Source organism: Notothenia rossii (genome assembly GCF_949606895.1).
Source record: "Notothenia rossii genome assembly, chromosome: 4".
Taxonomy (NCBI): domain Eukaryota; kingdom Metazoa; phylum Chordata; class Actinopteri; order Perciformes; family Nototheniidae; genus Notothenia; species Notothenia rossii.
In genome coordinates this window covers 65,174,187-65,185,631 of record NC_136902.1, presented here as the reverse complement: position 1 = coordinate 65,185,631, position 11,445 = coordinate 65,174,187, and positions in this window count along the sequence as shown.

The following is an 11,445-nucleotide window of genomic DNA, read 5'->3' as shown; positions in this document are numbered from 1 at the left end:
AAGAAAGAAAAATAATTACAAATACAGTTTTGATATTATATCATAATAATCTAGAATAATCTAAATAGATATATAAAGATAAAAACAAATCAATTAAATTATATTCTTAAAACAATGCTACTTTCCCAGAATGAATCTAACATTTTCATTATAACTTAAATCTTATTTAGTGATTTAGGTTATTGCATGGTGCCTAAAAGACTTCTCAAGTTGTTAAGCACATTTCAGAGTTTTAAAATGTAAAAAAATACTGTATGTCTTCCAGCCCGTAGGAGCACTTTCAGCAATTTAAGATATCCCTTAAAACATCCATCCACTAACCCATAGAAAATAAAATATACCATAAAAATGTGAATTTTATCAAATTTTATTAATTATTATATTTGGGACTATTATAAGAGGTAAATAGTTTCCGCCTTTTCACATCTTCTCAGAAGGCTGGACTACAAATCGGTAGAGGAAGGACGAAGAACAATTACAATATCCAAGTTGAACTAATTGTACGTTGGCTGTGAAATACTCCCTCTGAAACCCTTTCACCCATTGATAAAACAATGAATTGATTTGCAAAAGTATTGATCTATTTTGTCCAGGCGTTGGTGGACGTGATTATATGCTATTATATTGAAACAAAGCTGGAAGCATCATTAGCAACAAATGTCATACACATGACACATTCTTTTGTTTCTTACTTCAATAGCACAAACATAGAGACACATAACACAGGCCTCAGTCTCCAATAGACATGTTCTAGCTGTAACAGGTCATGCACAAGACAAGAAAACAGTGACTTTGGTCAAACTATTGGAGATAACAAAGTTTTCCGAACTTCTGACATTGAGAACTTTTGAGACAGGAAGGTGAGAAATGGTGCTCAAGATTTCCCTCTTGTGCTTTTCATTGGCTGTTAAACAGCCTGTGTCCGTGGAGTTAACCCAAACATGGATCTCTAGTACCACCCTATGGACTTAACTCATACTGCAGTCAGTCTACAGCAGGGATCACCAACTAAATTTGTCCAAGGGCCAAAATGTATCCAATAGACACTATCGCGGGCCAGCGATTTTTATATAGCCCACAATTTTGAAGTTGGGGGGGGGGGGGGGGGGTGCTAGTGGAGCACGCTCAGGTACTGCGGAGCACATAAACTTTCTACAGGGTGCATCACTTTAGAGAAAATCCTTGTTGCAAGGCATTTTACAATTTTATACTGCACGGTAATTTCAAGTATTTTGTAAATACTGTATGCAATTTGTATGTATGTTAACGGGACATATCTCTGGCGACACACAGGCCTGTCATGTTTGTTTGTATATCACCTTTCAACATGGCAATTTACACAGAGTAAAACATAAAGGCATTAAGAAAAAGTATAAAAAGTTCCAAGGCAATATACAAAATATTAGAATACACACAACAGGATTTATAAGAGATGGATTTAAAATGATTTCAAGGTTTAAACAAAACTTAGGATAAAGATAACCTTAAGTAGGATGATGAATACAGTACTTGCAATGCAAGTACATTCCAATTTCCACTAATTAAAAGCTGTGGCAAGAAGAAAAGTTTTGAGCCTTGATTTTGAAGAACTGAGACTTCAGGATTTCTAGAATATTATCAAATACTTGGTGAATAACAACTAAATGCTGCTTCTCTAGGTTTAGTCTACAAGTATAACTTAAAACACAAAAAATGGACTTAGTAGGCAATTCAAATGTGCCAACATTAGAGACAACTCAAGAAACAGACCGAATCAATATCCTTTTTATGACACCGATTATTAAAAGCTTACTTTAAGATCCTCAAATGCAACATAAACAATTATAAAATGTAATCGTTATGGCAAATCCAAGGCTACTAGTGAACTAACTGAAGACTCAGAATGAACAGTAGTAGTAGTGTACCAGTAGTAATTTGTTTTATTGTTGGTTCATGCTGGCAATTAAGCAACTAAGGGTTTCGTATATAAAAAGGGAAAAAGTATTGAAAAGTCACAGATTGCATTACATCAATATGGACTATTTCATATGTTTTTACAAACAAATGACATTCGTGTAAAAAAATTAAAAATCTTTAAAATTCCTCAAACGAGTTCATTTCAAAATAGCCAGAAATCATTTTTTTCTAGATTGAATCACCCATTTGTTGAAGTTGTAGCCGATTTGAATTGCTTTTTTTTTTTTTTTAAATGAGATGATTGTTAAATATTATATTCATATAAGCTTGCCATGGAGAACCCCTGCACTAAAGAGAAAACACAGAGTTTTGCTGGTAGCTATGATTCTAAATCACAAATATTATATAACTCTTATCTGATTAAGTAAATTCATTGGTCAAAGGGTCGGTGACCTACCTGCTTATTGGTCCATGTCCATGCAGCCTATAGCAGGAGTTCCTCTCGTTAACTAGCCCAGCACTGAAGCAGCATCACCTCACAGGCTCCACTTTTATAGTCTGGATCCTGCAGCATAGAGAACATTGGGGGGAATAGATTTCCAGGACAAAACCTGCCCTTCAATTGATCCGACCTTGAAAAAAATAAATACTTTGTCATCGATGCCGCTCTTTGTTAATGCTTTTGTTGAGTGATTCACATCCAAACAGCCGACCTCAATCGGCGAGCTATTAAGAGACTCTCCTGTCATTACGCAGGGAAGGTTATCAATCCGATGATTGTGACTCAACAGCAAAGTCAATAACAAGAAGTAATACCCTACAGCTGGGCTTTCTAAATGTGAGGCTTGGAGATTACATTTGAACATCTGATTGGTATGGACATATTTAGAAATTCATGACGCAGTGGAAGAACTTCTGCTCATTAGGACTATTTACCTGGGCCCCAGACTATTGCACCGTCCACAAGGTAATATCGTGTTTCCAGCACTTTATTATAGGGAGGCTGCACCTTCTTTATTGCGAAAAAAGCCACGATGATTATTCAAACGTCTTGAAGACTATTGAGCCACCAGAACAAGGCGCAGTCGACTGTTTGAAAGTTATGGCTGTTTTCACGCTGTAAAAAGGAAGGAGGGGGCCTGCTGTCTCCAGGGGCCCCGTCACCCAGATCACAAAGATTCACTGCTCTCCAATAATTGCTTTGGATTTTTACAGGGGAAGCAAGGTCCCGTTTGTTTATCACAGTGTCTCATCACTGCCATCATGAGGGAGCCACCATGACAAATATCACTCTGAATTGTTTACTTAGTTTTGTATTATTATTAATACACATTAAATACTTTAATTAGCCCTATTAAACTGTACAGCTGTCTTTTGGCCCAACAGATGAAGTATTCACGTGCATTTGACAGTTCAATTAAATCAGAAATGTTCTTGAAGAATTGATTTCAATAAACAGGGTTAAGTGGAAATGTTCTTTTGTTTTCAAAATAAAAAAGAATAGCAAAAAAACACCTGGCTACAGAAACCGATAAAAAGGTATAAAACACAGCAGCTAAACAAATAATTGTGCAATATTGAAAAAACAAACATTAGATTAGACATATTTTTGGAGGCCTTTTCCATGGCTTTTGGAATATTGTAAAACATAAGTTCTGGGGAAACGAACCTGTTTGATAAATGCACGAACTACAGTCGAGTACAGCACCACGCCAACTTAAAGGTGGGGTATGTAATTTATTTCAGAAACACTTTTTGTTATATTCCATGGAATGCTCTTAACATCCCTCAGGAACAGGACTCTCTTGAAAAAGAGATTTTTAATCTCAATGAGACCTATCCTGGTTAAATAAAGGTAAAATAAAATTAAAAAAATCCCGATAGCAATGAATACATTAAATGCTTTGACAATAAATACATAAATAAATGTAATCTATGGAAGCCGTCGCGCTGTAAAAAGCACGACCAATCATTTTAGCCGGCCCGGCTAAAATGACTGGATGGCCTACCTGCCTGTCAGCCTTCCATCTGTGCACAAACTTATCTCATGCCCTCATTGGTCATGTGCGCGTTCGTGTGTGTTGGAGGAGGGGCTCTGTAAGCAGGGGCGGCGGGTACTGTAAGCAAGTTCAACAGACCCTGGATATGTTTGAGTTAGCTTAGAGAATCCGACTGCACTTTCACTATCTGACGTGTTTATGAAGCGCCAGAGGGCGTCATAAATGTGCGTCTGCTGCTGTGGGGAAACTATGGAAACTACAGTTTTCTATACAGCGGACTACAACATGGATGTTTAATAAGAAGGAGGGACTACTGTAAACTCATCTAGAGACTATGCACCGTGCTCTGATGCTGTTGTTTTATGCTTTATGAACGTGGACAACAGAGAAACATATTCTTCATGACCAAAGTTGGAATTGAAATAAAAAAGGAAAGTGAAACTTATGCTTGTCACCCTCTCCCTCCGGTCCACATTAATACAAATGATCCCAATACGTATGATTGTATGAACTATGAAAAGATCTTAAAATCCAAATGTATTTATTATAAACGTTAGTCCAATATTTCTCTTTTTGATTATAATACTGATGAACGTTCAAAACAAAGCACTTTGGCAACTTACCACATACGTTTTAAAATGCTTAATAAGCACCGTAACTTTCATGATATAATTTCTCTGTCATAATCGTTTGTTTCTGTGAACGGCCGACTGTTGTGTGACGCAAATGTTGCGGCTGCAAGGCATTGTGGGGCAGCATTTTCTCCTCTCCTTTCGGTAAGGGAGGTCCAGTGGTTCCTAAGCTAAAGGAGGTTATAAAGGAAGTTTGAAACCTCCTTTCGTTTCATTTGGAGAATTGGAACGGCACTTAACATGGCTGCCACTGACGTACTTCCGGGTCATTTCACTTGGTTAGGAAGGTTCCTAAGCTAAATGGACTATTGGAACGCAACCCAGTACTTTACAACTCACCACGCCTCAACCTCACCCCACTAGCAGGCCCCGCCCCCCTCATTAGCTGACATGTGCTCCCAGCTGCATCTCATCTCCAATCAAGCCACTTTTTAAGCCTCTCCTGCTCAGTTGCTCCTATGGTTGCTCCTCTGCTGCCATTTTCATGCAATATTCTCCAGCCATTTGAATGAAGCCGGTTTAAAAGCGTATATATGTTTTATTTTAATAGTAGCCTATATTACGAAGTTCTCAAACAGTCATGATGTTTGACACAGTCTGCTACAATAAGTTTTGGCATGCACCTTCAACAATGGTTTGTAGTCTGTCATTAAAACTAAAGAAGACTGTCCAGTCTCATGTTCTGGCTGCTGTCCACTGACCTGCCTTTTTCGTCTGATTCCCAGTAAACCCACCAGCCTTCTGAGATCTGCTTCCCTTCTTGCTTGGCTATTCCAACTTTCCTACCTACTGGCTTCCCTTTCTCTGCTTGGCCCTTACCTGTCTTCTGCCTGTCCCTTACTGGCCTGTACCTGCTGAGTTTTGACACCAAAAGTCACTACCAAATGTTGCTAGTTTGCTCTGTTTTCTACAGTGACGTGCAGTGAGGTTCATGGCTGGCGAGGCACTGACTCTTTCAGAGTCAGATTTACAAATATTCTGTTATATTTTTTACTTTAATCGAAATATTTCGTTATTTTCAAAGGCTTTTTTTAGTCTGATCCTTCGAATAATTTTAAACAGACCGTTCAACAAAAGGATACCTAAAAAATGTAGTTTCATTTAAATATTGGATTGTTCTCTCTTAGTAAGATTCCATTTTCAATACAATTGTGGTCTTACCTTTACTTGAAGATGAAGTCCATGCGCCTATCCTTCTGGACAAAAATCTCTGTTACTTTATTTTTTAGCTAGCTTGTTGTTTGCGTTTACCAATGGTTTACCGTCTCTGCGTAGAATAACAGTAGCAACAAGAACCTTTGGGCTCACGTGCGCCCCTTTCAGTGCGGCAGAGTACTGTCTGCCTCACCTTGTGTCTTTTTTACTGTTTTTTTTTTGTCACATCAGCAAGACTAAATGTCACCCATACATTACATACTACGGTGGCCCTGAAGTGCAAGACACCACAGCATTTCACAAAACACTACAGCATTTCACAAAACGCCGCAGCATTTCACAAAACGCCACAGCATTTCACAAAACGCCACAGCATTTCACAAAATGCTGCAGCATTTCAGAAAACGCAACAGCCAGGGGTGGCGCCAGGGGGTAGCTTGGAGTTGCTATAGCAACTCCAACAATTGGCCTAGCAACGGCTTAGCAACCCCATTTTTTTGTTATGAAAATGTATCTATAGTCAGGGGTGCACACAACTTTCTCAGTGAGGTACTCAGATGAGTACCTGGAGTCAGTGTTTGGTACTCCAACTTCCGGCTCCCCTCAAAGTTCCCATGAAGCCCTCTGTATCGCGAATGTCAGCGGGTGGGGGTGCTAGTGGAGTATGATGAAGCCCTCTGTATCGCGAATGTCAACGGGGGGGGGGGGGGGGGGGGTAGTAGTAGAGTGCAGAGCTTCGTGACCACAGAGCGTGTGAACGTTGTGATCAGCTGTTTTAGCGCAGTGCTGCTGTACAGGCCGACGTTAACAGCAGCCCTGTCTGTGCACACGGAGACCAACTCCGTCGTCCGATGATCTAACCGCCTTCTGGAAAAGCTTCACATATACATCGGTACGCAAATGCGCTTTGTGACACAAGTGACGGTACGCATTTCAGATTGTTGCCGCGCATGCGTACCTGCGTACCACTTATGTGCACCCCTGTCTATAGTTATACATATTCTCGTGAGATCTATCAGGGGTCGTTGTAATGCTGCGTTCACACCGGACACGATGCGAATATTCGCTTCGCTCTAAACGCTCGAGTTTCACCGCAGCTGCCAGCTGTGTTTACTCGCATCATTCAAACAAGACGCGCTGGCTCGGGAGCTACAACTACAACAAAATGAACATATTTTACCGTGATTAAATTGCAATACACGTTTCTAAATGATGCCAAAGTAACAACATACTGATACCGGTTAGTAAAAACCATCAATTAATGCTTGACAAGTCTGCAGACAAGACGGCAGGGGAAAAACCTTTTTAAATGCTTGTTTTCTGAATGGAGATTGGGTCGACCAGGCTAAGCTAACGATGCTCATTCCACACTCATAACAACGGCCTACAGACATAAATAAACCAGCGACTGTATTCGCCATGACAAAGATAGTCTGGTTTGTACTTGTTTAACTTTTGTCCAGTTTCTGAACAGATATGAGGAGCTGTGTGATCTCTGTTTGCTAACTGCTAACAGCTAACGGCTGATGTTTTCTGGTTGAACGTCAGAGACGGCGGGCTGATCACCACTGCTGTGTGTGTGTGTGTGTGTGTGTGTGTGTGTGTGTGTGTGTGTGTGTGTGTGTGTGTGTGTGTGTGTGTGTGTGTGTGTGTGTGTGTGTGTGTGTGTGTGTGTGTGTGTGTGTGTGTGTTTGTCCCTCTGCCCTTAGGCAGATCCCCCAATCAATGATGTGTGTGTGTGTGTGTGTTTGCGGTGTGGTGATGAGGTTAAATGCCACAGCATGCCAGTTGAAACAGTGAACGATCGCTATTGTGCACTTGTACGCTCAGGGTGTACTGGTATTGTACACAAATATTGTAGGAGCACAGAAACAGTGTTCAAATTCTGCTTTTACAAACGTATTTTGGTTGTGCTTACCTTCCATAGTTGAAGAGTTTATCGCCGGCCACTAGAGGGCAGTGTCACTGCTGTCGCTGCCCGGTTATGCCGTGCTCTGACCCGGTAGTGCCGAGCGGCCATTTTAGTTCAAACATTGTTCATTCACTCCGCCTCGAGTTGAGACGTTCGACCACTCATTCATGTAAGACTGTTTCCACTATTATATTATACTATATATTATACTATATATATATTATACTATTATACTACTATACTCTGTTTCGTGGTATATATTTGTGTTGATTAAATTGCATGGATGTAATACTTTGTCAGCTTATCTTGCTGCATTACTCTGTTTCAGGGTGTCGTCATCCTTGTCAATAAATTATCGAAACTGACATTGAGGAGTGTGTTTCTTCATGACGACACCATGGTCGTTGTTGGATGCCCTGTCCCCGGCTGCGAGTTCAAATCCGATGACTTGTCTGAAGCACTCGTCATTGCTATATTGACGATTCATGGATGTAGCCACCAGCACGCAGCGCCTGTCATGGCCGCGCCAGCCCAGGCCCCAGCCCCTCACGGCCCGAGACTCGATCTGCCCAAAGTTGATGTGGGCGTGTCAATAGAGGAATGGAACGTGTTCATCCGCCGTTGGAACGTATTCCGCGCCGGCTCAGGCATAGGGGATGCACAGGCCCCCTTCCAGCTGTTTCAGTGCGCTGGGCCTGTACTTGGAGACAGCCTGTTGAAAGCCGTCCCCGACGCCGCTTCCGGACCCTTGCCAGAACTGATCACCGTCATGCGTTCCCTAGCTGTCATCCCAGTTGCTACATGCGTCCTGCGCACCGAACTACTTCAGTTACGCCAGGAACGCGATGAGACATTCCGCGCATTCGCTGCCAGAGTGCGGGGTAAAGCAGAGACATGCGCATATAATGCGGTATGCGAGTGTGGTAAGGACGTGGACTATACCGACCATATTATCCGCGATGTGCTGCTCAATGGCATCTATGACTCGGACATACGCCGTGAGACGCTGGGGACAACTGACGTCCTGGTCAAGCCAGTTAACGACGTGATTGCACTCGTCGAGAACAAAGAGATGGCCCGTAACGCTCTCCCGTCGCCCTCCCTATCAGCCATGTCGTCATTCCGGCGCCTGAAGACGACTCCACAGGCGAGCCCCGCCCCGAGCCCTGCGGACGGGGCTAAACGTGCCTCGTGCCCGGAATGTAAGAGCGTCTTTAACGTCTTCACGGAGGGGCCTCGCGGGTGGAATCCTAAGCCTCACCAGGTGTGCATCGGCTGCTACAGGGCCCGCCGACGACAGAGGCGTCAACAGCCGTCATTCGACAGTCAACAGGCCGCCATGGGGTTGGAGCTGGTATCCCAGGTCTCGTCGGTGCAAGCTGGAGCCCGCCCTGGCCGACGTCGCGGGAGCCTTCGCCGACGCCGCGCCCCTACGTCGCGCCCCTACATCGCACGGCTGTGTCGACAGGCTTGCACCTATCAGACTCGAGCACCACATCTTTTCCAAGGGCGAATGGAGGCGAGCCAGGCTGAGAGACCACCCCCGGGCATTAATCACCATTTCGATGGACATGCCAGTCGGGCTGAGGGATGGCACCAGCAACCGGGGCTAGGCCGACGGAGCTCAAATATCCGCCGTCGCGGACACTGGCGCGCAGTCGGACCTTTGGTCTCTGGAGGAGTTCCTGGCCTGCGGTTTCGCACGGGACGACCTGCGACCCGTCAGCCTCAGCCTGTCGGCCGCCAACCACTCCCCTATAGCCATCGAGGGAGCGTTCTTCGCTAGGCTCTCGACGACCTGCAGCGGGGGGTGTACTACATCCTGCCGTTCCATGGTATACGTGAGCAGCTCAGTCCGGGCCATGTACCTCTCCTACGAGTCGTTGCTCAACCTCGGCCTCTTGCCTGTTAACTTCCCGTCGGACGACGTTGCAGGGGGGCCCAAGGATAGGCGTAGCCCTGACACGGCTGACACGCCAGTCCAGCCCCTGTCCATCAATGCGATGAGGTCAACCAACGGCGGCTGCGTGGGGCCAAGTGACCCCCGGGATGCCCAGTGCTCATGTCCTCAGCGCATGGTCCCCCCGGCGCGCCCCGCAGCACTGCCGTTCCCTTGTACGCCAGAGAACAATAACCGGATGAAAGGTTGGCTACTCGGGAGATATGCCTCGTCGACATTCAATACTTGCCCCCATCGGGCACTACCATGCATGGAGGGGCCACCTATCGAGATGCACGTGGACCCCGCAGCTACGCCTAAGGCATGCCATACCGCGGCTACAGTGCCTCTACACTGGCAGCGGAGGGTTCACGATGACCTCCTGTTGGACGAAGCCATTGGGGTCATTGAACACGTGCCATACGGCGAGCCGTTGGCGTGTTACCATTGTCTGGTAGTAACTTGGAAGCACGACGGTTCCCCCCGCAGGACCGTGGACCTCTCCCCCCCTCAACAAGTTCTGCCAACGTCCCCCGTTCCACCTCGCACGCCGCGTCCCGAAGGGCACCTGGAAGACCATCACGGACGCCTGGAACGGCTACCACAGTGTTCCCCTGCGTGAGTTGGATCGCCACCTCACTATCTTCATCACGCCCTTCGGCCGTTGGCGCTACACCAGGGCACCACAGGGTTTCCTGTCGTCAGGGGATGGCTACAACCGTCGGTTTGACGCCGTCCTCTCGGACTATGAACGCAAGGAACGTTGTGTGGATGACACCATCCACGATGACACCGACCTGGAGCAACACTGGTGGAGGACCATCGACTTCCAGACGCGTGTCGGCCGGTCGGGCATCGTGTTGAATCCGGACAAGCTTCAGTTCCCGGAGAGGTGCGTCGACTTCGCTGGCTTCAGGGTTTCGGAATCTACCATCGAACCGCTCCCAAAATACTTGGACGCCATCCGGGACTTCCCCACCCCAGGCTCCACGACGGACATCAGGAGTTGGTTCGGCCTTGTCAACCAGGTGGCTAACTACGCCCAGTTGCGTGACACGATGGCTCCATTTAAGCCGTTCCTCAGCCCACGCTGTGTGTTCCTATGGTCCCCCGTTCTGGAGGAGGCCTTCCAGACGTCCAAGCAAGCCATAATGGAGGCCATCCGCGAGGGCGTGGAGATCTACGACATGCAGAAGCATACCTGCCTCCGCCCTGACTGGTCCATGCGTGGCATTGGCTACTTCCTGCTCCAGCAACATTGTCACTGTGCCTCGGGCATACCGGACTGCTGTCCAGGAGGGTGGAGGATCACCCTCGCAGGCTCGCGTTTCCTGTCCCCTGCGGAGCAGCGCTATGCGGCCGTCGAGGGAGAGGCCCTAGCTGTGGCCTGGGGCCTGGAACAGACGCGGTACTTCACGCAGGGGTCTGACAACCTCGTTGTGGTCACCGACCATAAGCCATTGGTGAAAATCTTTGGCGACCGTACGCTGGATGAGATCACAAACTCGCGTCTGTTTAGACTCAAGCAGCGCACCCTCCCATGGCGCTTCGACATTGTGCATCTGCCTGGCAAGAGCAACTATGCCGCTGATGCCACGTCGAGGCATCCTTCCCCCTCGGGTTCAGCGAACGGCCTCTCATTGGGGCTGCCGAGCGGGCCTGACCCCGTGGAGTCAGCACTCATGACCTCCATCCGCGACGACGCACGGGAGCTCGGAGCCCTCTCTTGGCCCCTCCTCGCACGGGAAACAGCGGCTGATGGATGCCTCGGCCACCTCCTCCAACTCATCGAGCAGGAAGGTGGGATTGACGTTAACGACCCTGCCCTGGCGAGTCTGTCATCGGTCTGTGAGTCCGTCTACGCCCAGGACGGCGTCCTGCTCTATCGGGACCGCGTCGTGGTTCCCCCGT